Source organism: Macrotis lagotis, chromosome X (assembly GCF_037893015.1).
Source record: "Macrotis lagotis isolate mMagLag1 chromosome X, bilby.v1.9.chrom.fasta, whole genome shotgun sequence".
Classification (NCBI taxonomy): domain Eukaryota; kingdom Metazoa; phylum Chordata; class Mammalia; order Peramelemorphia; family Peramelidae; genus Macrotis; species Macrotis lagotis.
The window spans coordinates 10,680,657-10,707,791 of record NC_133666.1 but is presented as its reverse complement, the minus strand read 5'-3'; the positions used below and the strand labels follow the sequence as shown (position 1 = coordinate 10,707,791).

Sequence of the window (27,135 nt, the reverse complement as noted above, 5' to 3'; positions counted from 1 at the left end):
ATGCAAATGATTTTAAAACCAAGAGCTGAGGACAAAAATGTTAAGTTTGGAAAATCTTTCTATATCATATGATCTAAAGTTTATAGTTGATATCCACTAAATTTGAAATGAAATATTATGAGAGGTTCTGAGAGATGAAATAGACAATGATACTTAAACAAATTATGTTGGTAAGTAGATGTTGCATCACCAAGAATTCTGTAAAGGGGTAGAGCGCTCAGTAAAAAACAAAATATATCATTTTCTTTTACAATAGAGTTAAAGATTTTCAAAGGACCCCAGAATATTCAAGAGAAAATTCAACTGCTACATTCAAGAGAAGGTTTGTTCTTTCGACATACATTAAAACATAGGTATTGTTTGCAAATGACCAAACATCTCTCCAGAAAATCAGCAGTGACAATGCCAAAGTAATGAAAGCATTAAGACTAATAGATCTCAGGCCATCAGCCCCACTGTCTAACTGAACTGGTCATTTAGTCAGTCATTTTGGGCTACTCAGAAATTATAAGACTATAAGGAAATATTAGACTACAATCTACATACAAATACCTTAAACCATTCAACATTCTCTCCAACAAAGAACATCATTTTTCTTTTTAAATAAGAAAGAAAATAACTTAGGAGGGATTACCACAGTGGGACTGGAATCATTCCACCACCACACCACTTCTGCCTAGCTAGTTCAGACTAAAATCTTCTTACAACTTTGATCTTTGGGTGGGTCTCCCACAAAATTAACATTGCCAGTTTCCTTCATCACCTTGAGAGATGTTAATTCCTGAAGTCGCCATCCTGCAAGCCTCTTTCCAGCCTTTCCCAACAATGAAAGCACTTCAGCAGCCATGTCAAAGATAGTCTGTCATGCTCTAGTCCTATTCCAGAATGCCTAAGAATGTCCTCAGGATGCAACAGATAATGGGGTGTGTGGGGTGTGTGGGTGTGTGTGTGTGTGTGTGTGTGTGTGTGTGTGTGTGTGTGGTGTTTTCTAGGTCAGAGTGGTATAACGAGGAACCTAATGTTGAAATATTGTGGGATATGGATATGTAAAATAATATTGGTGCCTACATGTTCTACCTGTTTTGTTTACAAGTACATACAGGTATTCCTCCTTCTAGATAAAGTCAATATAAAGAATGTCAATATTGCAAAATTTATTAACATATATTTTATTTTATATATGAAGCTTTGCTTCTGAAAAAATTTAAAACTTGAGAGTGAGGCAAGGTCTATTACACTTAGTCCTTCTTGGGCTCAAGGGATGCACTTGTGACTCAGGTGGCTAAGGGCAGGCAGGCATGTCATGGAAGAGAGATCCTGTTTGGGAAGTTGTTCTCACAATAAGACTGTGAATGTAGCCATACTGACACCTCCAGGACTGAAGTTATTTTACCATAAATTTTAGCATCATTTAGCAAGCATTTATTATATTATTCATTAAATATTTATTAGGTATATAATATGTACAATTTACAATGCAAGGCACCAAGAGTTACAAATATCTTGTAACTGTTAGATCCAATGGCCTTTTCTCATTGGTCACCCTGCTTGTAGGTGACCTCCCACCTCTCTCTTTCCTTGGCTTTCAGGACTCTTGTCTTTCTTGGGTATCCTATGCTATATAACCACCAGCCACCCTCTAACAGTAGTGAGTATCACCCAGGGCTTTCTCCTGAGCACTTCTCTCTGTGTGCCTGTTGTGTGTCGATATGTGTCTGTCTATCTCTCAATTATCTGCCCCATGGGCATCAATGACCCTAGATATATAGATTCTACTAAATCTTTCTGCTTTATTCCGTGTTAACGATACTGTCTGCTGGCCATTTCTGCTTGAAGATCTTATTAATATCTCAAACTCAACATGTTCAAAACAGAACTTATCTTTCTGCTCAACTTGTTCTCCCACAAAATGTGAATAATTTCATTGAGTACCATCATCTTCTAGCCATTTAAATTTGCTCTCCTCCTTACCTTCCTGTAATCATCAATCTAAGACCAGAAGCCACTTAGGTCAACTCCTTCGTTTTAAATAAGGAAACTGAGTCCCTAGGAAGCTAAATGACTGACCCTTGGTCACACAGGTAGTAAGTGGAAGAGGCTGGTGTGGAATTCCTGAGGCAATGTTGTTCCCACTTTACCACTCTGCCTCCTTTATCCCCTAGAGTCAATCAGTAGCCTGGTTTTATTGTGACAAGCCATCTATTATATCTCCATTCACATGGACACCATCCTAGGTCATCATCACCTCTTGCTTAGAGTATTTGCTGTTGTTTCATCATTTCAGTCACGTCTGACTCTCTGTGACCTCATTTGGGATTTTCTTGGCAAAGATTCTGGAGTGATTTGCCATTTCTTTCTTCCAGCTCATTTTACAGATGAGGAATCTGTGCAGAGTGAAGTGACTTGCTCAGGGTCGCTCAGCTAGTACATCTCTGAGGCCAGATTGGAACTCACAAATGAATCTTCCTCACTCCCGGCACTCTAGCCACTGAGTCACCTAGCTGCCTACCTTGCAGATGAGATGCAGTCAGTCCACTTCCAACACTATCACAAGATACTCATTGCAAGCTACTTGAGTAACCCAAAAGGTCAGTTCCTCATTTTTCAGAAGAAGGATACTTGATTCTCCCTAGTAACCTCAGTAAAGGAAGGTTTCCCAAGCTCCTGTTCCTTCTTCTCTAGAAGGGAAACCATCATGTCCTTCATTCCAATCTAGGTATAATGTAGGACTGGTATTCTCTGTTGGGAGAGGGCATGGATCTGAAAATTTCATTGGTATGAGGAACTCCAGGAGAAGAAGCTCCTTTCTCAAAGCAGGTCAGCACTTTCACTGCTATCTGTAGCCTCAGGGTCCCATCTAGAGCACCCACAGGGGATGTGACTGGTCTAGGGTTTCACAGTTAGGCTGGATCAGAGCGGAAACTTGAATTCAGGTCTTGCTGGCTCCAAGGCTATCTCTCCTTTCACTCAACTTTGCCTCTTCTAATGAGAAGATGGTGATGCTTGCCAGATTCCCCTTGACTTCCAGACATGCTAGAACCAAGAGCCTCTGCTGCTGGTTCTTGGGGCTGACCTTGGTGAGTGAGTAGTGACTTGCCTAGTATTACATATCTACTAAGTGTCTGCGAATAGATTTGAACTTAGGAAGATGAATCTTCCTGTTCTTCAGGCCCAGTGCTCTATGTACTGGCATTCTATCCACTGAGCCACCTAACTGCCCTATTATAAATAGTCTAATTGCCTCCTTGTTTTTAATCTCTTACTTCTACGTTTCATCCTCCTCTTGGAAGACCAAAATAAGTCTCAGTCAACTCAATAATCTTCAGTGGTTGCCTCTTGCTTCTATGTTAAAGCAAAGTAAATACTTCAGCAGGGCACAGAAAGCTCTTCATAGTGATTTCAACCTAATTTTCCAAATTTCAGATAATTCCTTTTCATATGCTCTACATTTCAGCCCAAATGGACCTGCAGTTTTGTGTCTTGTGTTGTCTTCCTACCTTAGACTGTCCCTCATGCCCAAGATGTGCTCCTTCCTCACCCCTGACTACTAGTAGCTTTAAACTTTCAGCCAAAGCCAGCATAGGTACTATAGAAAGCCTTTCCTAATCTTCTTCAGCTGTTTCTTTGTGTTCGCTCCTTTTTCATAATATCTTGATCTAACCTGTGTATGTGTAACCTCACAAAGCTTCTTGAGAAAAGGAATTATCTCCCTTTTTTCCCCTTTTATATCACCAGGACCAAGCATGACATATAGGGTAGAAGCTTAATACATTTGAGTTAAAGTGAAAGATGTCTACTGGTGACACCTACAGGGAATTTGAGCCATTACAGCCCAACTCTATTAAACCAGTTTTAAAATTAAAAGAGAAAAAAAGAGGGGAAACAAAGTACTGACATTTAAAAGTATGGATTCTGGGAATGTGTAGGCACTGAAGTAGAGAAGGAAGATGAATTATGGTGGAAAGGAGATACAAGATACAAGATACAAGAACTGGGAAAATGCTAAAAAGAAAAATGAACTGATGAGACCCCCCCCCCACCCCGGACACACACTCTCTCACTACTATATTCAGAATGCCATGGTGATAGATCTTCACCTCTCGTCCTACTAAAAGTAGGTTCTTTATTGCCACAGGAGCAAGTTGAATATTATCATGAGAGGAACAGGAAAACTTGGGCAATAGAAATTATCTTTATAGGCAACTGTACATATTAAGCTTAATTTCTAGTCATTACCTAAGAGGTAAGGTTCTCTGTTAGTCCTATTCTCCCCAAAATCATAATTATTTAAACTCTTTCTTGCAAATCATCCACTTTGGCTCATCTGGGCATACAAGATACATAGCACCAGGCCTGGGTTAGAAGACTGGAGTTCAAATTCAAGCCTTGACACTCACCAGTTATGAGACTCTGGGCATTTAACTCACTTCCTCATCTGTAAAATGAGGAGAATAATTACAAATACCTCCCAGGGTTGTTAAGAATCAAATGAGATAATAATTTTAAAGACTTTAGCACAATGCCTAGCATATTTTAAGAACTATATAAATATCAACTATAATTATTATTGATATCATTATTGTTGTTGTTATATGCTCAGTCCTGAGAAGAAATGTTATGAGAAGTATGTCAGCTGATTTTGCATTTTCCTCTAATGTAAAAACATGTCTAGTAGTAAGAGCCATTCCCCAATTGATAAATGGTCAAAGTATGTAATATATAGGCAGGAAAGAAACCCAATTTAAAGCCCTATATAAAAAAAAGTTCTGACTAATAATTAGAGGAATATAATAAATCAAAGCAATATTATGGTTCTACCTCTAGCCCATTAGTTTAACACTGTTAATGAATTGAAAACGGTAAATGCTTGAGGGGCTGTAGGAAAACACACTTTGGGTGGAGTTGTGCATTGGTCCAGTCATTCTGGAAAGCAATCCCCTCCAAAAATTACTACCCAACAAAACCTATTACTCAAAGCAATCAAAGAGTAAAAGAATGCCATGTGCACAAAAATATGTAGTGGCAAATAACTGTAAATAACTGGTTGAAAAATTATGATATATGAATGGTATGCTAACGTCATAAGAACTGATGAAAGAGATTTATTTAAGAGACTTATATAAACTGATACAGAGGGCACTGAGCAGAAGCAGAACGATTTAAATAACAATCATAACACAGCAAAAGATATAACAACTTTGAAATACATAAGAACTCTAATTAATAGTGATTTAGATGACAAATCACAATTTTAGAGGACTGAGTGAAGAAGCATGTCACTTACCCCCCCTACTACAGTGGAGATGGTTTCAGGGTATAGAAGGAGGTGTACATTTTTTAGCCATGGCAAATGTAGAAATTTATTTTGCTTGATTTGCATGTTACAAGGTTTGTTTTTTTCCCAAATGAAGACCAACTTTGGAGAATTCAGTTATCTAGAGTCTCTCCAGTCTTCTTTTGAAATTGCTGATCACCCAAGGCCTGAAGAGATGTTTTCTCTTTAAGTTCATTGCCTGTCTGGTTCCAATCTTCCCTAACTGAAGAAAGAGGCCTCCACTGAGGGAAGAGGGATGGGTAATAAATAGTGTGGTTTCATTTAAAAGGTTTCTTGGGGAGGTGGCTGAGACAAAGGGGAAGATGAAATCTGCCTGTTCATCATATACTACCTTGTTTGGCCATTCCCCAATTGATGGGCATCCCTCAATTTCTAATTCTTTGCTACCATAAAAAGAACTGCTATAAATATTCTTGTACATGTGGATCCTTTTCCCTTTGGGCACAGTTCCAAATTGTTCTCCAAAATGATTAGATCAGTTCACAACTCCACCAACAATGCATTAATGTTCCAATATTTCCTCCATTTATCATTTTATTTTTCTGTCATATTAATTAATATGATATGTGAAGTGGTACTTCAGTTGTTTTAATTTGCATATCTCTAATTAGTAGTGATTAAGAGTATTTCTTTATCAATTTGAACAATTGGGGAATGACTTGTATTCTTAGAAACTTGACTCAGTTCTCTATATGATTGAGAAATGAGTTGGCTAAGCTTTTTGCTCTGTAACACCATAAAAGTAAAGAGATATTTCACTCTTAGAAATGTCAAATGGACAAGCTATTGGAGAAACTGGAAGAAACACAAACTCCCCAATGATCTCAGCACATACTTACCTTCAGCACCAGGTAAGGTGTAAGACTCCTACTGCCGGGTGGCTAGGTGGCGTAGTGGATAAAGCACTGGCCTTGGAGTCAGGAGTACCTGGGTTCAAATCCAGTCTCAGACACTTAATAATTACCTAGCTGTGTGGCCTTGGGCAAGCCACTTAACCCCACTTGCCTCACAAAAACCTAAAAAAAAAAAAAAAAAAAAAAAAAAAAAAGACCCCTACTGTCTCCAGCAGCAGTCGCCCCCCGCCCCATTCCCTCAACAAAGTACCAGTCAGGAGTTTCAGGGTAACATCAGTGAAGAACCAGGTAAATAGCCAGGGCCTAAGACAGTGCTCCTTCTATCCCAGAAGCAGAACTCAAATTTTAAAGATAGGAAAAAGGTCAAAAGATAAGCAAAAAACCAACAAAAAAGAATCTGACCATGGAAAATTATTATGGTGGCAGGAAGATCAAGACACAAACTCAGAAAAGGATAAGAATGTCAAAACACCAAAGAAAAATGTGATGTGGTCTCAAGCCCAGAAAGAACTCATCAAAAAATTCAAAAAGGAATATAAAAATCATGAGAGGCAGAAAAAAAATTGGGAAAAGAAATGAGAGTGATGCAAAAGAATTATGAAAAGAGCCAATAGCTTGGAAAAAGAAAAAAGTTGAATTGGTCAAAGAGAAAAGGATAAAATCCACTGAAGAAAACAACTCCTTAAAAAATACAATTGGTCAAATAGGAGAGTACAAAAGATAATCAAGGAAAACAATTTCTTAAAAGTTAGAATTGAGAAAGCAGAAGCTAATGACTCTATGAGACACTAAGAATCAATTAAACAAAAGAAGGGGGAGGAATTGAAGAAAATGTGATATACATCATGGGAAAAACAACTGATCTGGAAAATAGGAGAGACAATATCAGAATCACTGGACTATCTGACCCTGGACAGCATCTTTCAAGACATTATCAAGGAAAACTAGTGATATTCTGGAACCAGAGGGCAAAATAGGCATTGAAAGGATTTATCAGTCACCTCAGGAAAGAAATCCTAAAATAAAAACTTTAAGGAACATTATAGCAAAAGTTCAGAACTATCAGGACAAGGAAAAAATGATGCAAGTGGACAGAAAGAAATAATTCAAATATCAGGAAGCCACAATCAGGATTACACAGGACTTAAAGTCACAGCATTAAAAGATCAGATCATGAAAGATGATATTCTGGAAGGCAAATAAGCTAGGATTACAAGCAAGAATCTTACACAGCAAAATTAAGCATACTGTATATCAATGCACCAAAAAAAAGGTTATTCAAGGAAATCGAAGAGTTTCAAGTTTTCACTAGCAGAAGACCATAATTAACCCTAAAATTTGATCCAATATCAAAACCCAAGAGGAGAATAAACAGGCAGATATTTCATAAAAACCTGGAATGATTTACAGGAGAGTTGTCCTACCTTACTTTTAAAAGTTTTTATTGAAACAATGGACAATATATTTTTGATTTGCTATTTTAGTGAGAACTTTGCGGTAGCTTGGTTTGTTTATTAAAACATTTAGTAAACCTACAGGTGGCCACAAACTGATACAAAATGATATTAGCAGAACCAGGGAAACATTGTACAGAATCATCAGCAACATTGTGTGATGATCAACAATGAATGATATATGAATGAATGATCCAAGACAAGTACAACCAGATGAAAACAGATGGACAAATTGAAGCATACTTTCTTTTACTTTACTTTTCTTAGTTTTTTTTTGAAGGGGAAGTTTGGCTTTCTCTCACAACTAACACAGAAATGTTTGAACATTAGATTGGCTTCTCAATGGGGGAGAGTGGAAGAAGGAATGGAGGGTATTTGGAATGCAGATTTTTTTTAATGAAAGTTAAAAATTGTTATTAGATGTAATTGAAAAATAAAATATATTAAAAATAAAAAGGGTTTTGAAATTCTTAATTTGTAATTTTAAAAGGCAAACAAAACATTTAAATAATTTCAATACTTACAGGTCTTCTATTTTAAGATGAAGATATATTTCTTCTGTGATTGAAATCTGCAACAAAAGACAACATGAGTCAACTTAATAACATAACTGCTTTTGAAAAACTCAAATGTAAATGAATATCTCAAGTGATGAATAGACAATAAAGGAGAGACAAAGAAGAAATGACTAAACACATAACTATGAGTATAACTATTAGCATTATAAATAAATAAAAAGTATTAAGACTCCAAAAAAAAGTCAACTGAAGACATTCTCTAAATAGCAGATCAAACTCTGAAGAGGTAGAAAGTAGTTCTAGTGGGTCTGTTTCTACCTTCAACCCTCATACCTACCCCAGGAGAGTAGAATAGTAATAGACAATAAGGGGGGGGGGGGGGTGGCTAGGTGGTACAGTGGATAAAGCACTGACCCTGGAGTCAGGAGTACCTGGGTTCAAATCCGGTCTCAGACACTTAATAATTATCTAGCTGTGTGGCCTTGGGCAAGCCACTTAACCCCATTTGCCTTGCAAAAACCTAAAAAAAAAAAAAAAAAAAAAAGACAATAAAAGGGAGGAACAGAAACTATTACAGTATCTTGAAAGGTCATCTTGCCCAGATTGTACCTAAACAGGAGTAAACTTCAATAATCATTCTGAAGAACTGGTCATCCATCCTTTACTGAAGACCCAGCACACTGTAGTTATTGTTTAGTCAATTAGTCATGCCTGACTCTTTGTGACCACAGGTACTAGAATGGTTTGCCATTTCCTTCTGCCCTGTATTAACGAACCTCAATAAAATGACTTATCCAAGGTCACACAAACTACTAAGTATCTGAGGTCACATTTGAATTCCGGTCTTCTTGACCTGAATTGACCCTTGCTCTATCCACTGAAGCCACCTACCTGCCTCAGAGAATTCACACATTCGCATTCTGTTATGAGAATGAAGTTGTATTTACAAATGAATGTTAGCTATATTCTTTATGGAAGACTCATGAGAGGATAAGAGGATATACATGACAGAAGGCATGAATAGGGCGCAATCTAGACTGCCAGGAGGACCTCCATTAGGGAGGTCACCAAGTCAATGAGGTATCACAAATATCTCAGGGGCTAATGGGGCAGGTGAATTGTTCTACTTTATAACTGAGTAACTTGGTCCTCCTAAGAGTTGATAGTGAAAACGTTTTTGACTCTGAAAAATGTCAGTTCTGGCATAGTGTAGCCAATGAAGGGAATCAATGAATTCAGAGGCAGTGGATAGTGTGTCCTGATAAATCAAATCTCTAGCCAAGAACTTCAGCTGAAAAATAAGGGCTGCATTGATGGCTTCGGAATTACCTTCTAGATATAAATCTATCTGACAAACTGATGAAAGCAGTGACCAAGAAAGAACAAACAAAATCTAGATGCTGTCAATGGCAGAGTATGATGTCTGTGGAAAGCTCTAGGACAAATCCAGTGTTGGATTCTTTGTTAATCCAAGATCAAGGAGACAAATCAATTGATGACTGAGAATATCCATTCATATATTGGCAACAATTCTATTTGGTGACAAACACTGATCCTTTGGGTCTTTGCCCCGAGGGCTCATCATGGCTATGGAAGTACCTGGGGATTCTCAAAGGGCTTGGTTCACAAGAGGTTAACTTTGCAAGGTCCTCCTCCCAAATTAAAGAGGCTTAGATGATATATTTGCTGATTAACTGCTAACTGAAGAACAGTGTAACAAAACTAGAAGGGCCCAAGCAGCAAGCTGGCTGCAAGGTCATGAAATGGCTGGTCACTGCCACTTCCAAAGACCAGCTACTAGAAACAATATAACATGTGTCTGAATTCTAAAAGGCCCCTCTAAATGTAAGCTACATTACCTTTAAAGTTCAAGAAACAGCATAGCACAGTGTAAAGTGAATGGGGTTTGGACTAAGGACCTAGATTCAAATACTACCTCTGACACATCTTAGCTATATGACCAGTTAACTGCTATGCCCCAGGAAACTCTCTAAAATGAAATGAGAGAACTCATCTATATCATCAGTGGAGCAAAAGAGACATAGCGTGAGAATAGGTGATAAACTTTTAAGGGTGAGAACAGAGGAGGGGTGTGTGTGTGTGTGTGTGTGTAATTGATTTAAGACCTTCATTTTGAAGTTTGAAAAGAAAATATTGAAATGCTTTAGAACTCATTGAATACTTTAGTACAAAAGACTATTGAGGAATTTGTTTTTTGGATTGGACTTTTAAAAAATTAGCTCAATGTAGGGGCAGGAGTAGTGGGAGGGGCAGATTCATTTACAAAAATACTTATGTCTTAGTCCTGATTAAGATGAGTGGTAAAGGGGCGGCTAGGTGACATAGTAGGGGGAGCTAGGTGGCGTGGTTAATAAAGCACCGGGGCTTGGAGTCAGGAGTACCTGGGTTCAAATCCGGTCTCAGACACTTAATAATGACCTAGCTGTGTGACCTTGGGCAAACCACTTAACCCCATTTGCCTTGCAAAAAAACTAAAACAAACAAAAAAAAGATGAGTGGTAATTAGTAACTTCCTGGTTCTGAGAAGGGAGTATGGTGTTATAAAATGCACTTGAAGTAATCAAGGGTTTAATAAATTCAGAGAAAATATGGATTTTGGAGTTTTTGAAGGAAAATATGACAAAAACTGCTGGGAAAATTGGAAAGCAGTCTGGAAAAACTAGACACTTATACCATATACCATAAAACAAAATAGGTGAACATGGAGGAAAAAATTATCTGTTAGAGCTATAAAGTAAGAGTTTATGACTGAACAAGAGACTGACAGGATAATGGGAGGCAAAATGGATAATTTTTATTACATGAAATTTAAAAGGTTTTGAACAAACAAAACTAATGTAGCCAAAATTAGAATGAAAGGAGGAACCTGGGGGAAAGTTTTTATTGCAAGTTTCTCTGATAAAGGCCTCATTTCTCAAGTAAGATCCATTCAATTGACAAATGGTTAAAGGATATGAACAGGCAGTTTTCAGAGAAAATGCAAATTAAAATAACTCTGAGGTACCATCTCATACATATTAGAGTGGCTAAAATGATCAAAAAGGAAAATAACAAATGCTGAAGGGGATGTGGGAATACAGGTACACTAACACACTGTTGGTGGAATTGTGAACTGATCATTTGGAACTGAGCTCAAAAAGCTATAAAAATCTGCATACCCTTTGATCCAGCAATACCACTACAATGTCTGTATCCTAAAGAGATCAAGGGAAAAGGAAAAGGTTACAAAAATATTTATAGTAGTTGGTTTCTTTTTTTTTTTTGTGGTGGCAAGAAATTGGAAATCTAGAGAATATCCATCAACTGGGGAATGACTAAACAAGTTAGGGTGTATGACTGTGATGGAATACTGTTGTGTTATAAGAAATGATGAAGACAATTTCAGAAAAACCTGGGAAAGTTTAAATTGATATAAAATGAAGTCAAAACATTGTTACAAAAGATAAGCAAAAACTCCGAAAAGACTTAGCTACTCTGATCACTACAATGATCCAAGATGGTTCCAAACGAATCATGATGAAAAATACTATCCACCTCCAAAGAGAAACCTAATGTACTGAGTACACATTTGTTTTTCTTTATTTTTCTTACTTTTTTTTTCAACTTAGCTAAAATAGAATTTGGTTTTGTTTTGTTTTTGCAAGGCAAGGCCACACAGCTAGGTAATTTTTAAGTGCCTGAGGTTGGATTTGAACTCAGGTCCTCCTGACTCCAGGGCCAATGCTCTATCCACTTGGCACAACCAATCCGCTCCATAAAATGGAAATGTTTTGAATGACTTTATATGTATAATAAGCCTCATGTTGCTTGCTTTCTTCAATGGGAGAGGAAAGGGACTGGGGGGGAGGGAAAATTTTTTAAAAAACATTTTAAAAAATTAAATTTAAAAATACGGACCTGAGGAAACATCTTGTTTTGTACAGCCGAGAAAGTCAAAGGGGCTATTACAGTTAACCAATCTAGATAAGAGGTAAATTTAGGACCAGGGAGTAGATATTGTCTTAAAGAATCAACAGTATTTAGTGACAAATGATAATAAAGGACAAAGAAACAGGAAGAACTGGAAGAAACTGAGAGGCATGCTACTACTGAAGAAAAAGCCTCCACATATTTGAATATATTTTTATGTTCTAGAGAAAATCATGTGTGCTCTGTCATTCAGGTAGGTCTCAATCCTCCTCCTTGATATTCACCAACTATGGAACACTGAGTTAAGTGCCTCAAAGGAAATAAGAGAGCCTTTGTCATGCTTCTTTTTAAGGCACTGCCAGAATTTCTTAGTTGGAAAACAAGACATGCAAGGCTGCTTCTCAAAGATTCCAGGTCAACATACTACTACTAAAAAACAAAACCAAAATCCAGTTTCTAAGGTGTGAATTTACCCAGGTGAGGGGGAAAAGAGGGAGGGCTAAGGGTGAAGGGGAGAGAATGGCAGTCCCGAGGGCATGTTAAGCATTAATAGCAAAATAACCTGAATTGCTGAATAGGAAGAGGGAAATATAAAATGACTGAAGCACCAATGACATGTAACAGCAAAAAGTCATAGAGAACATATAGTCAAATAGGAAAATATTAATATAAAATTCAGGAGACTAATGTATAAAAAGTCTTCAGTTTACACATTTTAATGATGAAACTACGGATGTGGGAATCTCCTTTTAACAAGATGTTCAGCATCCTAGCTTAAAATGAAAATGTCCATCATAAAATATCATCATAAAGTCTGTATTCTAGCCTCATTTTTCCCCTCAGGAGGAAAAAAAAGATCAAAGCAACTTGGCTCTGAAAATCAATCTTAGGGGCAGGTAGGTAGCATAGTGCATAGAGCACTGGTCCTGGAGTCAGGAGGACCTGAGTTCAAATATGGACTCAGATACTTAATTGCCTAGCTGTGGGACCTTGGCAAGTCACTTAACCCCATCACCTTAAATAAATAAATTTTTTTAAAAAAGAAAATCATTCTTTTTTTATCTCCCCAATACCTATATTTTCAATTTCTGTATCCTCAGTAGCACACTGTTCCTGGGCTTCAAAATCTGGAAATTAAGAATCTTCTATTCCTCCTGTTCCATACTATTTAATCTGCCATCAAGTCCCACTGAATCCTCTCCTTCAGTATTTTTCAGATCTGCTCTTTACCTGGATCATAAATCCTGGTCCTAATCCTATTTCCTACTTAGATGACCAAGGCCCTGGGTTTCTCTTAACCACATTATTCCCCTTCTCAGAATCAGGAATTGGTTCCCTGCCACTTAATCAGAATTAAGATTCCTAATAGTAAACTTTAAGACTGGAAATCAATTATGCCACCCCTCCCCCAGTCTCCACAACCTCTCCACAATAGGCAAATAAATTTTAATCCTACTTAATTCTGACAATAGATGATTCTTTCACCTCTGAGTCATTAGATTCTCCAGGAAGAAGTTGGTTGTGTTTGTTTCTGGCACTATTCTTTAAGGTGAAGAGAGTCTGAGAGACCTGTCTAAAGGCTGAGGAGGAGGGAGAAGTCAATTCAATGTCTGAGAAGGGCCTTGGCCCAAGTCCGGACTGCTACTTTGAGTTGACTTTCTAGACAACAATTTCCCTCCCAGGGGGTTCAACTGGGTGATCTTACTATCATTTTATCATCTGCAAAGATAGTATTGATTGACAAGGACAAAAAATAACGGAGAATTATGAGTCTTTAATGAACTCCATTATTAATTACTCTAGGCAATAATAAAATAAGTGACCTGCTCAATAGGCTTAGACATTTGTTTTTTTAATTAGGAACACCATCACAAAAATCTGGGAGACAGATATTGGCTGATGTAATGGACTGCTGCTTGGCGAATTTTGTCATTGGGGCCAAGACCACAGGTTTGATTGGGCAGTTATATGAGTAGAGTTATACTGTTCTCCTAAACAAATTTGGAACTGGAAGAAACCTTGGACATCATGGAAGGAGTATAACTCAGTCCTGCTTGAGGAAACTGAAACTTGCATAGGGTCAAAAAGATAGTAAATAATAGCGCTAAGATTCTGACTCCCAATCATATATATGATCTAAAGATATCCAAATCCAGGCCTAGATGGCTGACCTTTGCCTTCTGTGTCCAATCACGAACAGCTAAGATCTGAAAAAGGAGGTGGTGCTTTCAGGATCTTTGCAGAAAGACGGCTGGAAGGAGCTTTCTATCTTAGTTCAGGAAGGATTAGGCTTGCTCTGTTTGGCACAGAAGGGCAGAATGAGGAACAATGGATCTACAAAAAAGTGATTATCTTGATGTAAGGAAAACCCTTTAAACAATGAGAGCTAACTGAGGCAGGTAGTACAGTGGATAGAGCACAGGCCCTGGAGTCTGGAGGACCTGAGTTCAAATCCAGACGCAGAACAATAATTGCCTAGCTGTGTGACCTTGGGCAAGTCACTTAATCCCACTGCCTTAAATAAATTTTAAAAAAGAAAATCAACAATGAGAGCTAACAGTACAATGGGACTGCCTTGGGAGAACAGAATTTCTCCTATGAGGTCTACAAATAGATTAATGCTAGATCAGGTCTTATAGGATCTTTGAAGTCTCTTCTAGCTCTCAGATACTGTGAGCTATTTCACAAAGTCACACTAAGAATTTGAGATCTCAAACTTACGTAAGGGACTTGAGTCCAGCTAGTCCAATTGCCTCATTTTAAGGTGGAGGAAACTGAGGCCCAGGGAAGGGAAGGGACTGAATCATAGGTATGTGGGTAATGACAGGAGGATCTGAATTCGGTCAGGATTCTTTCCCCATGGTGCTTCTCTATTCCCACTAGTCATCGCAAAGAGGACCATAAAAAAAGAAGTTCAATGATACTTCCACTATTGTGATCAAATGCTTTGCTGGCAGATATATCAGAATCTCAGTGATGTAAGTGGCCTAAAGAGGGCACCTAGTTAAATTCATCCCCCTTCTGCAGAGTACTCAACTTTACGTTTTTCTTTCTATCTTAACTGGCAACCTGCCTATGGGCACTTTACACCTGTTCCAGCTAGCCAGGAAGAACAAGTAGAAATTCCAGGGAAGGAGTCAGAAGGGGCCTCAGAGCCCAGACCCCCCCCAAAAGCTTCCCACTCCAGCAGACGCTATACATAATCAGGCAATGAGGGGGGTTTCCCTCTATCCTGAGGGAGCCTAGTCTTCTGACCTAAATAAATAAATGAATGAATGAATGAATAAATGAATAAATAAATCAATTTAGGGCAGCTAGGTGGTTCAGTGAATGTACAGCAGGCCCTGGAGTTAGGAGGACCGGAGTTCAAATCCATATCAGACACATGATAGTATGACCTTGGGCAAGACACAACCTCCATTTTCTCCCTCCTCCCCAAATCCTTCCATTTGTTTCTCTGATTTTCAAGCTCCTGGCTTTACCCTGTGGGGCAAAGTAGGACAAATTATTCTTCTTCCAAAAACTAGTCATAGTACTTGAAGATGAGTCGTTGCCCCCTCCAAGGATTCTCTTCTCTGGGCTTGAAGCAGCAACTCATCTTGGACTTGATAAAAGGAAGACCACTCCAAGAGCGGGAACCTACTAAGAGCCTGTTATGTTGCCGACTGTGCTAGAGGAAGGGGCTAAACTACAAGATGACAGTCCGTGCCCTAAGGACCTTACAGTCTGGGGGGAGGGAGGGTGGTCACAAACTCACACATATCTGTTTCTATTTGGTAAATTCCTTGAGGGCAGAGACTACTTCACTTTGGAGTTCCTATGTACAAAATAAACTAATTTCAGGAGGGGCTTTGTTCTAGCAGTTGGGTAGGAGGGAAATCAGTAAAGGTTTCATCTAAGAGATAGCACCTGAGCTGACCTCTGAGGAGTGAATACATTCCAGGCACTGAGGACAGCCTAAGCAAATGGATGGAGATGGAAGGGCATGTGTGAGGAACAGCAAGAGGAACAGTCTGGCTGCACTGAAGAATGAATCAAAGAAGGGCAATAATATATAATAAAACTGGAAAGGCAGCCAGAGCTAGACTACAGATCACCTTCAATGCTCAGTAGAAGATTTGGTAGTTGTTCCTAGAATTGGAAGCCAGTGGAGATTACTGAGCAGGGAGAGACAATGACAGACTTGCTTTAGGAAAAACACTTTGGCAGCTATGTCCAATTGTCTAAGGAGGAAATTCATTTGGGGAGGAGTAAATTAGGCTATTGCTCTAAATCTAAGCTCAAACTGATGAAGTCCTGCAATTAGAGTACTGGCTATATGAATGAGTTGAACAAGGGGTTAATTCTGTAGATATTATGTAAGCAACCATCCTTGGCATCTGAGCAGATATGTGGAGTGCATGAGAATAATGAATACAGGATGACTTCAAGGTTTATGAACCTGGGTAACCAGAATGCTGTCCCTGAACAAAAGTGAATTAGCATCTTTTCTTGGCTTGGGGGAAAAAAGATCATAAACTATAGGAATTACAGAGAAGGATTAAATGGAAATTACTAACTAATAAAAGTTCTCCTTTGAAATCAGAGTACAGGGGCAGCTAGGTGGCACAGTGGACAGAGCACAGGCCCTGGAGTCAGGGGTACCTGAGTTCAAATTCGACCTCAGACACTTGATAATGACCTAGCTGTGTGGCCTTGGGCAAGCCACTTAACCCCATTGCCTTGAAAAAAAAATCTAAAAAAAAAAGAAAAAGAAAAAAAAGAAATCAGAGTACAATTATTCCTTGATATATATTGAGAGTTGGCATAAGAAATTACTGTAAATGGGAATTTGGGGGGAGTTATACAGAAGTTGTAGATGATGTGAGAAGGTTAGCGGATGACACAGAAAAGGTTTAGAAATTCAAATGCATAATATATGTATATATTATTACACAATATAAACATTTTATCTTTTAATACTGAAATGTTCCATAAAAGAAAAAGAAAAAAATCGGATTTTTCTGATATGAAGGGAGGGCCAAAATTTTTTACACAGATTTTCTAGCTTGTGGGGACACTGTGCCCCTCACCCCCACGGTGTTGTAAGAATAATTCATGGAATACCGCACACACAAAAAAACCCAACTTTATATTTCTTGTTAGTCTACTTGGATATTCCTCACTTTTCCCATCTGAGTATTTCTCTAATAACTTGTTAACCAAAGACAGTATTCTCTATACTGTCTTTCCTAGAGCAGAAGCTAGAAAAAAATCAAGTGATCACAAAAGAATCCAGGAACATATTCAATGATATTGGCATGAGCATAATATTGTGCTGAAGAGCTCATTTCTTTTCACCACCAGAAAAACATTAAAGTTTGCAAAAAGAGAGACAATGTGGGCATCCATCATTTTAATGGCATCCACATATTCTATCCGTTGTCCAAGCCTAGCAGAGGGAATTTTGGGGGCAGCTAGGTGGCACAGTGGATAGAGCACCGGCCCTGGAGTCAGGAGTACCTGAGTTCAAATCCGGCCTCAGACACTTCATAATGACCTAGCTGTGTGGCCTTGGGCAAGCCACTTAACCCCATTGCTTTGCAGAAAAAAGAAAAAAGAATGAAAGAAAGTAAAAATGAGGGCATTCTGGTGAGCCACAGTGAAGGCTATTGACCTGGAATAACATTTTAGACTAGCAGCTCAACAGAAGGAATAAGAAACTTAGGGGTCATAAAGCAAGGAGGATGATATATGTAATTGAACACTTACTTGCAACTGGAGGAATTGAATTCATGGAATTCACTCTCTAAATTCATCACTTATTAAACATTTACTGACCTTTCAATCTAAGCAGAGTCTCTTCAAAGAAGGGAATCAACTGAGCTGTGTCTTGGAAGGAAGAGCTAGAAGGGGAGGATATTTCAAGGAGAAGGGTTGGCAAGTGGTCCCCACTGTTTGAATAAAGGAAACTAATGGGGGATAATGATAAAAATAAATAAGAGATTATGACCTTGAATAGCAACCTAAGAAATGTAGATTTTTGAGTCACTGAATTTTTGAGTAGAGTTGGGCTTTAGCAAGAGTAGTCTGAAAAGAAATCCACTTATGAAACATAGCCTGTCCCATGTCCATTCCCTCCCTGCCCCCACCTCTACACATAGTCTACCCTAGGGGGCTAGCCACTTACCTACCTCTCAAGAACTGTGTACACACTGACTTTTTAGACAGTATATAACTACTGTGTTTAATAAAGTCATGGAGCAAATACCTGTAATATCTTCTATTATTATTATGCAATCTTTCTTATATGAGAATATCTTTCTAGTAATTCTGTGGCCTCAAGCTGAGAATAACAACTAGAATCACTATAGAATCACAGAGCCACATATTTGGAGCTGGAAGGAACTTTAGATGTCCTGTTAATCTTAATAAGGAAATGGAGGATCTAGTACATACATAGAATAGGGAGGAAGTACAGCATCGTACATAGAGCCCTGGACCTGAAATGATGATAACTGGAGTTCAAATCCTACTTTAGATATTTCCGAGCTATATGACTTAACTTCTCAGTTTTTGTTTGTTTCTGGGATAACAGTATTTAACCTTACAAGGTAAAAAAAGCATGATACAAATGTTAGTCATTATCAATATTATTATTACAACATCACAACGACTCAGTTATCTGTCCAAAGCAGACTCCCTTTTAGGTCTGACCACTAACGTATTCACTTCTTGTTTAAGGAATGTTTTTAGTTCTCAGTTTATTCACACACCAGAGAAAGACTTTATTACAAACTCAAGGAGTAGTCAGAGAAGGATGTGGTGGTTACAAAGACTCAGTATGATTTCATTATGGTCATGCCAGTCCAAATAGTCTAAACCTTTGTGACATATTTATCAAATGATTTGCTATATTCTAGGTAAAGTAAATCATAATATTCACGTAAGAAAATGCAAAGATGTGGCCTAAAGAATATAACTAAATGGATTCATAATTGGTTAAATGGGTGCGCTCAAGAGTAATTAATGGTTCAATGTTCACTTGAAAAGAAGCTTCTGATATAGGGGCAGCTAGATGGAGCAGTGGATAGAGCACTGGCCCTGGAGTCAGGAGGACCTGAGTTCAAACACAGCCTCAGGTATTTGACACTTACTAGTTGTGTAACCCTGCCTCACATTCAGGACCATATCTGACCAGTGGATCCAGATTGCTCCAGAGAAGAAAGTGAGACTGGTGACTTTGCACAGCACTCCTTCACTCAAATCCAATTCACATGTGTGTCATGGTATTACCTCCCTGATGTCATGGTATTCTTCATGAACAAAGGACAAATAACCACAGGGATTGGCTGGTGAACCTAAAAAGATCCTCATGGAGTACAAAGCCTTTTACATTATAAGTCTTCAAGAAATGCTTGCTGATTGTTAATTAAATATATCAGAGATAAGTGTTTAAAAATACAGGAGAGGGGGCAGCTAGGTGGCACAGTGGATGGAGCACCGGCCCTAGAGTCAGGAGGACCTGAGTTCAAATCCAGCCTCAGACACTTAATAATTACCTAGCTGTGTGGCCTTGGGCAAGTCACTTAACCCCCACTGCCTCGCAAAAACCTAAAATAACAAGATTTGGCAACTGATTATAGCTAGGTGGGGTCATAGGAAAAAAGTTGAAGCTAACTCAGGTGGTGGGGGGTGCCAAATGAAATTCTGTTTTGGTCAAGTCCAGTTTGAGATGCTAATGGAGCATAAAGTTGGAGCTATCCAATGGCAGTGATGGGGAAATGGAATTCAGGGAAGAGATTGGGACTAGATAGAAATATCTAGTTGTTGTCTGCATAGAAGTGAAGTTAAATCAGAAGGAATCAATGAGGATACTGAGAGCAGAGAAAAGAATACCTAAGAGAACCCTGGGATACCTATACCATGCGTAAGAGGTGAGGAAAAGGAGAAGAAACAAGTGAAGGAAATTGAGAATGAGTAGGAGGAAGAGAAACCACCTCTTTAGGAACAGTCTGGAATTCTGTAGTTTTATAATAACAAAATACCGTATGATAATAGCTCATTATTGGTAGCAGCCAATTTAAAAAAGAAAAAGGAGGCATTTCACCACATGCTAAATAGTCATCACTGGAATTTCCCAGGAAATTGTAACTAAACCAGAAAGACAATAGGGAGATTCTTAATGGACAAACATGGGTAGCAGCAGATTTCTAAGGATAACCAATGCCCAAAACTGTTACAAAAGATAGCTTCTAAAAAAGGAGATTAGAAGAAGTGGTTTGGTCATGCCTTGAGAGATCCAGGTAAGGAATGAATAAAAAAGGTAATCATTAAGCACTTACTATGGGCCAGGTCCTGCTCTAGCATTCACAAAACATAAAAAGAAGCAGACCTTCAACGTGCTGGATAGATCTTCTATGGAGAGCTAGGGAAGAACATGGAGGAGACAATCAGACAGAAGGTATCGATGAGTTACGCCAGTGGATGCAATACAGAAAAGATCACAAATGTTTCACCTATGTTACAGTTTCCAAAAGATCCTCTCCAGGGTCCTGAGATCACCTGTCCCACTCAGCCCTCAAGTGAGAAATAGGAAAAAAAAATCCACCTCACCAACACTTTTAGGAAAATGCAATGCTACAACTAGGTGGCGCAAAGTGGCTAGAGCACCAACCTTGGAGTCAAAATCCTCTGAATTCTAGAATCTGAAAAAAGAATGAAACCAAGTAAGAGTCACAAGTCTCTTCCATTAGACTCTAAGTTGCCTGAGAGCAGGAATAGTCTTTTGTCCTTTTTTTTCCATCCTCAACAACTGTAGCTGCCATTTAGAAAGCTCAAAATAAATGTAGATTGACTCATCCCCCCCCCAGTGCTATTTTGCTACTTTAGACCTGTGTGGCCCCAGGCAGTTCACTTAATCCTTAAGCATCCCTTTTACCTTTTTTTAAACCCTAGGGTGAGGTTTAGGGTTCAATGCTTACTTGGGTATAGGTCTATAGGAGAAATGTCCCAGGAGTCTGTGGTTGGTCCTGAGCTGTTTCATAGTTTTTGCAAATAACTTACATAATGGCATCCTTATGAAATTGGCAGATGTCACAAAGTTGGAGGGACAGCTAACAGAGACGACAGAATCCAAAGACTTTGAGAGCAATGGGCCAAACTGACTAGGATGAAATTTAACAGCACTAAATGTTTGGGCTAAAAAAAAAATCAACTTCACAAATATAAGATGGGGAAAACTTAACTAGATAGCAACTTGAGGAAAAAAAAACAAACTGGGGGTTTAAGTGGACTGTATATTCAATATGACTCAACAGTATTATATGGTGGCCAAGACCAGCCCCATCTGGAGTATTTGGGGTTCAGTTCTGAGTGCCACAGTTAAGAAGGGCATAGATAAGCTGGATAGTGCCTAGAAGAGAGGAATGAATCCAATGAGGATTGGCTGGGGGAACTAGGGATATTTTGCCTGGAGAAGAAAAGACAATGAGGAACCTGGAAGAGGAGTTACCCTTGTTTATGGCACCAGGGGTGCAGAACTAAGAATGGTAAGGGGAGTGGAGGGAGGGGGCAGAGAGGAGTTTCAAAGAGGCAAATTTAGGCTTGATCCAAAGAAAAAAACTTAAAAGCTATGTCAAAATAGAATGTGCTGCCTTGTCAGATTGTAGTTTTCCTATCATTGCATGTAGTTAGGCCAAGGCTACATTGACCACCTGTCAGGGTAATGTTGCAAGAGCTGGGGTTCTTATCTGTTTTTGTGCATGGACCCTTTTGGCAGGCTAGTTAAATGAATAGAACCCTTCTCAGAATCATGTTTTCAAAGTCATAAAACAAAAAGACAGGATTAAAAAGGAAATCAATTACATTAAAAAAAATTATTCTATACTCAATCTAAGTTCCTGGACAAAAACTCAAGTTATCAAGCAAAGGTATTAAATAAATAAAAATAGAAAAGAGCATAATGTTAATGTGGTTTTTGAAGTCAATCTACAACCTGCAGGACTTCCATTTCTATTTGAATATGACTGTAATGGAGTAGAGGGTCTTCTTTTTCAGGTGTGAAATGGGTTGACCTAGGTCACATTCTCCTCACAGTAATTCTGGAATTCTGTGTTCTTGTTCTGAATGCTGGTTTCACATCACTACTTAAGAACTTGGACAAGGCAATTAATCGCTCTGGAGAGCTAGCTTCCTCCTTTGTAAAACCGGAGAGGGGGGATTGGAGGAATCCTTTAGAGTTGGGTCTAAAGTTGATATCTCCTAAGAAGACTGCATTTTCTGACTATGCCTTTTGCTTAGATATGGGTTGGTTCAATATGTCTTTTCTGGGGCTGCGATTCTATGAGCCATTATTTTTTATAGTCAACCTACTAATACCAGTGGAATATTAAAAATTCACTCTTAACTGTAATAAGAGTATTTTAAAATAAATTCGGTGATATTTAAGGTATCCCTAATACTCCTAGTGTCAAAAATGCCGTTTGATCTAATTAAAACTTAGAAAATAGGGGCGGCTAGGTGTAGTAGTGGATAAAGCACCGGCCCTGGAGTCAGGAGTACCTGGGTTCAAATCCGGTCTCAGACATTTAATAATGACCTAGCCGTGTGGCCTTGGGCAAGCCACTTAACCCCGTTTGCCTTGCAAAAAAAAAAATTAGAAAATAGAACATCTGCTTTTTCATCTTTTTCTCATAGCATCTGTACTTTTGAAAATAAGAAATTTAAAGTCACCTTAAGGAATTTCTTTTTAAAAGCAAGGTAGAGTGAACAGTAGTTATCCACCTTTGTGTGAAATGTATGAAGAAAAACAATTTTTCATTATCTCATTAATGAAAAAAAGATAAGTTTGGTACCCATTGTTTCTTTGTTCAAAATTTTTTGAAAAAAATTCACTGCATATCTTGTCAGAATTTACTACTTTAATTTTTTATCTCATTTGTAAGTGAGATTATACTGTTACGCTTCAAACTGTTGTCGGAAAAACCCTGTTAACCAAAGCTCTAGTTTTTGCTAAAATAATTTAAATTCAGAAAGTGAAACAAAACCCCCAAAATCCAACTCCACTGTTTGTGTCTTCATTTATTAAGACAGCCTAATCAATATTATATTTTAAAAGTATAACAGACACACCCATTTAACAAAAGCACATACATAGATAGCTGTGAAAACAGTCTTGAGGTCTGGGCTTGCTAAAATAAAGAATGATTATTTGGGATATTATATTATTATTGATATTAAAGACCACAGAACCATCTGAACCTGAACCGTTCTAAAGGTAAACCCTTTCAGATAACCCAGACTTAGAGGTCAAAGTATCCTAAAAATCATGAGAAAAATTATGCAGTTAAGTCAGTTACAGGTATTAAATAGAAGGATTTGAATCTGAGTCTTCAGATCCCAATCAGTAACGTAGGTCTTAATAGGGCTAAAAAGTCCATATTGTGCTATAATTGAAACAACTAAAAATCAAAGGGTAAAAATCTTCCAGGAATTGTGATTTTAATCGTTCTTGCATATTCCCTCCCTTAATGGAGATTGCCACCCCTTAGTAGTGGGATGTTTGAGAATTGCTATTTCTCCCCCTCCCTCTACCCCCCCCAAAACATCAACCTGAGATTTTCCAAATTTAGTTAAGCTGGTAGTCAGATGATAGATGAATCACCGGAACCTCAGTTAGGTATGGATCAATGTCTTCCCCCTGCTTCCCAGGAAGTCCCATTTTACATGAGATTACTAGCTAACTGATAAAATCAAGAGTAGAACTTGGGTCTGCAGATACATTGGTCAATGCTCACTTTTCTAAGAGTTTTTCCATTTCCTCCTAAATTCTTTCCAGTTTCCTGAGAACCTCCCTCCCCCTTCACAAAACCACCCCTCATTCTTAAACAATTAAGTTTTATTACATATTAAAGATTTTAAATCAACAGGATTTATTCAAAGTTTATATTATGTTACAACACCTATAAGGTTCTTGGGTTTCAAATTGTTTCTCTAATCAGGGCAAATAATAGCCTATTTCTATGTCCAAATCCCGGTTTTTTATCTGATGGTTTAATAATGCTATCAGTTCCATTATATCAAGTGGCGTGGAGTGTGTTAAGTATGGCAGTGCTATCTCTTACAAGTTATTAGCTTCCTTAGTCCCCACAAGTCCCAGTGTTTCTTTTATTTAAAGTCTCCTTTGCCACGATTATGATAAAGTTCTAGTAATTTTACTTAAAATCCTGGTCCTCAATCTGTAGCCAAACCCGTATGTATAGGTAGGACCTTATACTTTCTTTTCTAGAGCAACATTAAGAAAAAAATGAAATGTTCTCTCCCATGTGGTGCCTCTTGCTAGGTTCTTCATGTCTCCATCTCAAGGAGTTTCTCTCCATTCTTTTAAGGTTCAACCTAAATGCCACTTCAAGGAGGGTTTTTTGACCCCTTCCCGTCCCCTCATAGAAACATAAACTAAGCTTACATTTGCTTGCCATTTCTTCTTTGTATTCATCATTTTGCACTTTCTATTATACCCGCTGTTTACTTTCTCCCCTATTTTTAAGTATGACCTTTGAGGTAAGAGGTTGTTTCATTTTTCATTTTTTGTGATCTTAGCTGCCTAGCATTCTGTCATGCACATGGGATCACTTATTATTCACAGAATAAAATTCCTGGATGCTTTAACTAGGAGATAAAAAGCAACGATTCCAAGAGTATGAATTGCCTCTGGAGGTGATGGCAACAATCATTCAATGATCTGAGGATGAGTAACATTTCCTCATAACCACCTTCCAAGGAGTAATGCAAGTCTCATCAGTTCTATTTTACTGTGAGGAAAACTGAGTTTAACGGAGTGAAAGTAGTTTACATGCCTTCTAGTGGGCTATTTCCTTTTGCTTAAAACCTGGTTATTTTGAATTGCTATGTCGTCAAGTTGCAGTGTATTGGGGGTTTAGAGAGTCATAGGATCATTAAGAGTTTGAGAGGATCTCAAGATGTCATATGGTTGGATCCAGTTCATTTTGCAGTTGAGGAAACTGAGGCTCACGATTACAGAGCTAGTTAAGAGCAGAACTTTGGACCTTAAAGGCAGCGTTTTTTACATAGACATCATACTGGGAGCCATAAAAAGTCAGATCTAATTCAAAGACGTTCACGTTTCCTTGAAGTTAGGCAAATAGGATTTTCCTAGGGTGGCTTTAAAAAAAAATGTATGGAAAGAGGAAGTATTGAGAGGAGAATGAGCAGCATTGTATGAAAGGGAATGAGCAAATTCGGGTTTCGCTTGGTCCAGTGTTTTCTAGTCCTGGCTAAGGTGGGGTAAGGCACTGGTTCTGGGGGGGGCAGAAGAGCTGGGTTCCAATCATCCTGTGGCCTTGCTCTGTATGACCTGGGGAGGCCTTTTCTTCCCCCTGCTCGATGGACTGAGGTCTCTTTCAGCTCTAAGGGCCTCGGGTTCGGAGATCTGGAGCTCAAGGAGCCATGGTCCCGGAATCCAACCTCCTCATTTTACAGAGGAGGAAACGGAGGCCCAGAGAGGGGCGGGCTTTTGAGTCCCAGAAAATCCCTGCTTTTACCCCATCCTGGCTTGGCCATTTCCTTCCTTCATGACCTTGGGCAAGTTCGTCTGCTTCCCCCCCTGGGGAGAAGCAGCTGGTTTGGGTGGGCCTTGGCCCTTGCGGATTGATGACCTAATGCGTAACCTTGGCCAAGTCACTTCTCCTTGCTCATGTGCCGCCAGCTCCCGCCCGGGGGGAGATGAAAGGAGCGTCCTGGACAGCATCATTTGGAGCTCAGCTGCCGAGGATGACCTTGGGCCAGTGGCTTGCCCAACCCGGGGCCTCAGTTTCCTTCCCGGTGAAAGGACCGGGCAGCCTTTGGGACGCAGAGCCCAGGCGGCGGCGGCCCTCGGAAGCCTGGGCAGGTGCCAGCGCACCCACGAGGGCCGGGGACCGCCGCCGCCCCATGCCCACCGGGGCTGGGCAGCGCCGGGCACAGAGATCCCCGGGCCATCGAGGCGCGGCTAGCGAGAGGATGATGCTGCGGCGGCGGCGGGGGAGGGGGAGGAAGAGGGAGGGTGAGGCCAGGGGGCCAGGGCCAGGGCCAGGGCCAGGGTCGGCCCGCCGGCCGGGGCCGCGGGCCGGTGGGGCGGAGGGGCGGAGGGGCTGCCGGGCCGGGGCCGCGGCCGCAGCGCCCGGCTCTACTCACCCGAGGCGCTCCCGCTGCGTTCTCCTGGGCGGCCGGCCGCTCTCGCGAAGCTTTAACAGGGAGCCGCGTGCCCGCCACCGGAAAGGGGGGGGCGCCGAGGGGGGCCCGGAGACAGCCGCAGAGGCGCGCGCTCCCGCGGCGCCCCGCCGCCCTGCTGGGGAGGGCGAGGGCGAGGGCGAGGGGGAGGGGGCCGGGCCCGCAGGGCGGGGCACGCGCAGAGCCGGCCCGCCCGCCAGCCTGGGAGCGCGCGCGCGCGCGGCCCGGCCCGCTGCCTGGGGGGGGGCGGGGGGCCCAGGCGGCGGCGCGCGCCGCTCCGGCCGCCGTCGCCTCGCGGGGCCGCCCCTTCTCCCTCCCCCGCCCGCTGGAAAATTCACGCGAAGGGGCGGGGCCGGGGGGGCAGGCAGTTAACGGCCCGCGGGAGTGACTTCATCGCGGCTCTCAGTTCCCGTCCGCGGCCTCGGACCGGCCGGGCAGGCCCCTGGCGCGCCCTCGGCCCCCGCCGCAGGCGCCTGCTGCTCAGCCGCATCCTCAGCCGCATCTGCCTCAACCTCCCCCCAAAGCCGGCGCGCAGCCTCCGCGCCCCTGCCGCGTCACTTACCAGATGCAGGCGGGGGGGGGGGGGGGGCAGGAAGCCAAGGCCCGGCCGGCCATGGGCGCCACCCCCCCCCCCCCCCCGCGCCTGGCCTGCAGGGGCCCAGCTGACGCACACCCCCGGGAAGGCCGCCTTGCTGGGGCCGCAGAAAAAGCAGACAGCAGCAAAGCGGGCCCCTCGGGCGGGCAGCCACAGGAGGGTCAGTTGGCAGTTTGAAAAGGAGCCCGGGCAAGGCAAGCCCTGGCTGAAAGCACCCCGAAACTGGCGTTGCCTTTCCCCA

At 40.5% G+C, this 27,135-nt stretch overlaps 1 protein-coding gene across 12 annotated transcripts in view; it reads right to left on the bottom strand.

Annotated features, from left to right (window-relative positions):
* Nucleotides 1-26,404, bottom strand: part of ACSL4 (acyl-CoA synthetase long chain family member 4) — a 66,308-nt gene extending 39,904 nt beyond the window's left edge. For 2 of the 12 annotated variants that reach the window (XM_074206700.1, XM_074206703.1), the window contains exons 1-4: nt 26,264-26,402; nt 20,416-20,498; nt 8,593-8,681; nt 8,168-8,214 (exon numbers count right to left, since the gene is read on the bottom strand). The gene's annotated coding sequence lies outside the window, so the exon portion shown is untranslated. Of the gene's footprint in view, nt 1-6,174; nt 6,263-8,167; nt 8,215-8,592; nt 8,682-20,415; nt 23,605-26,263 lie in introns of those variants that run through there. The other 10 variants (XM_074206699.1, XM_074206702.1, XM_074206701.1 and 7 more) reach the window with 8 other exon arrangements.
* Nucleotides 26,405-27,135: the final 731 nt, after the last annotated feature.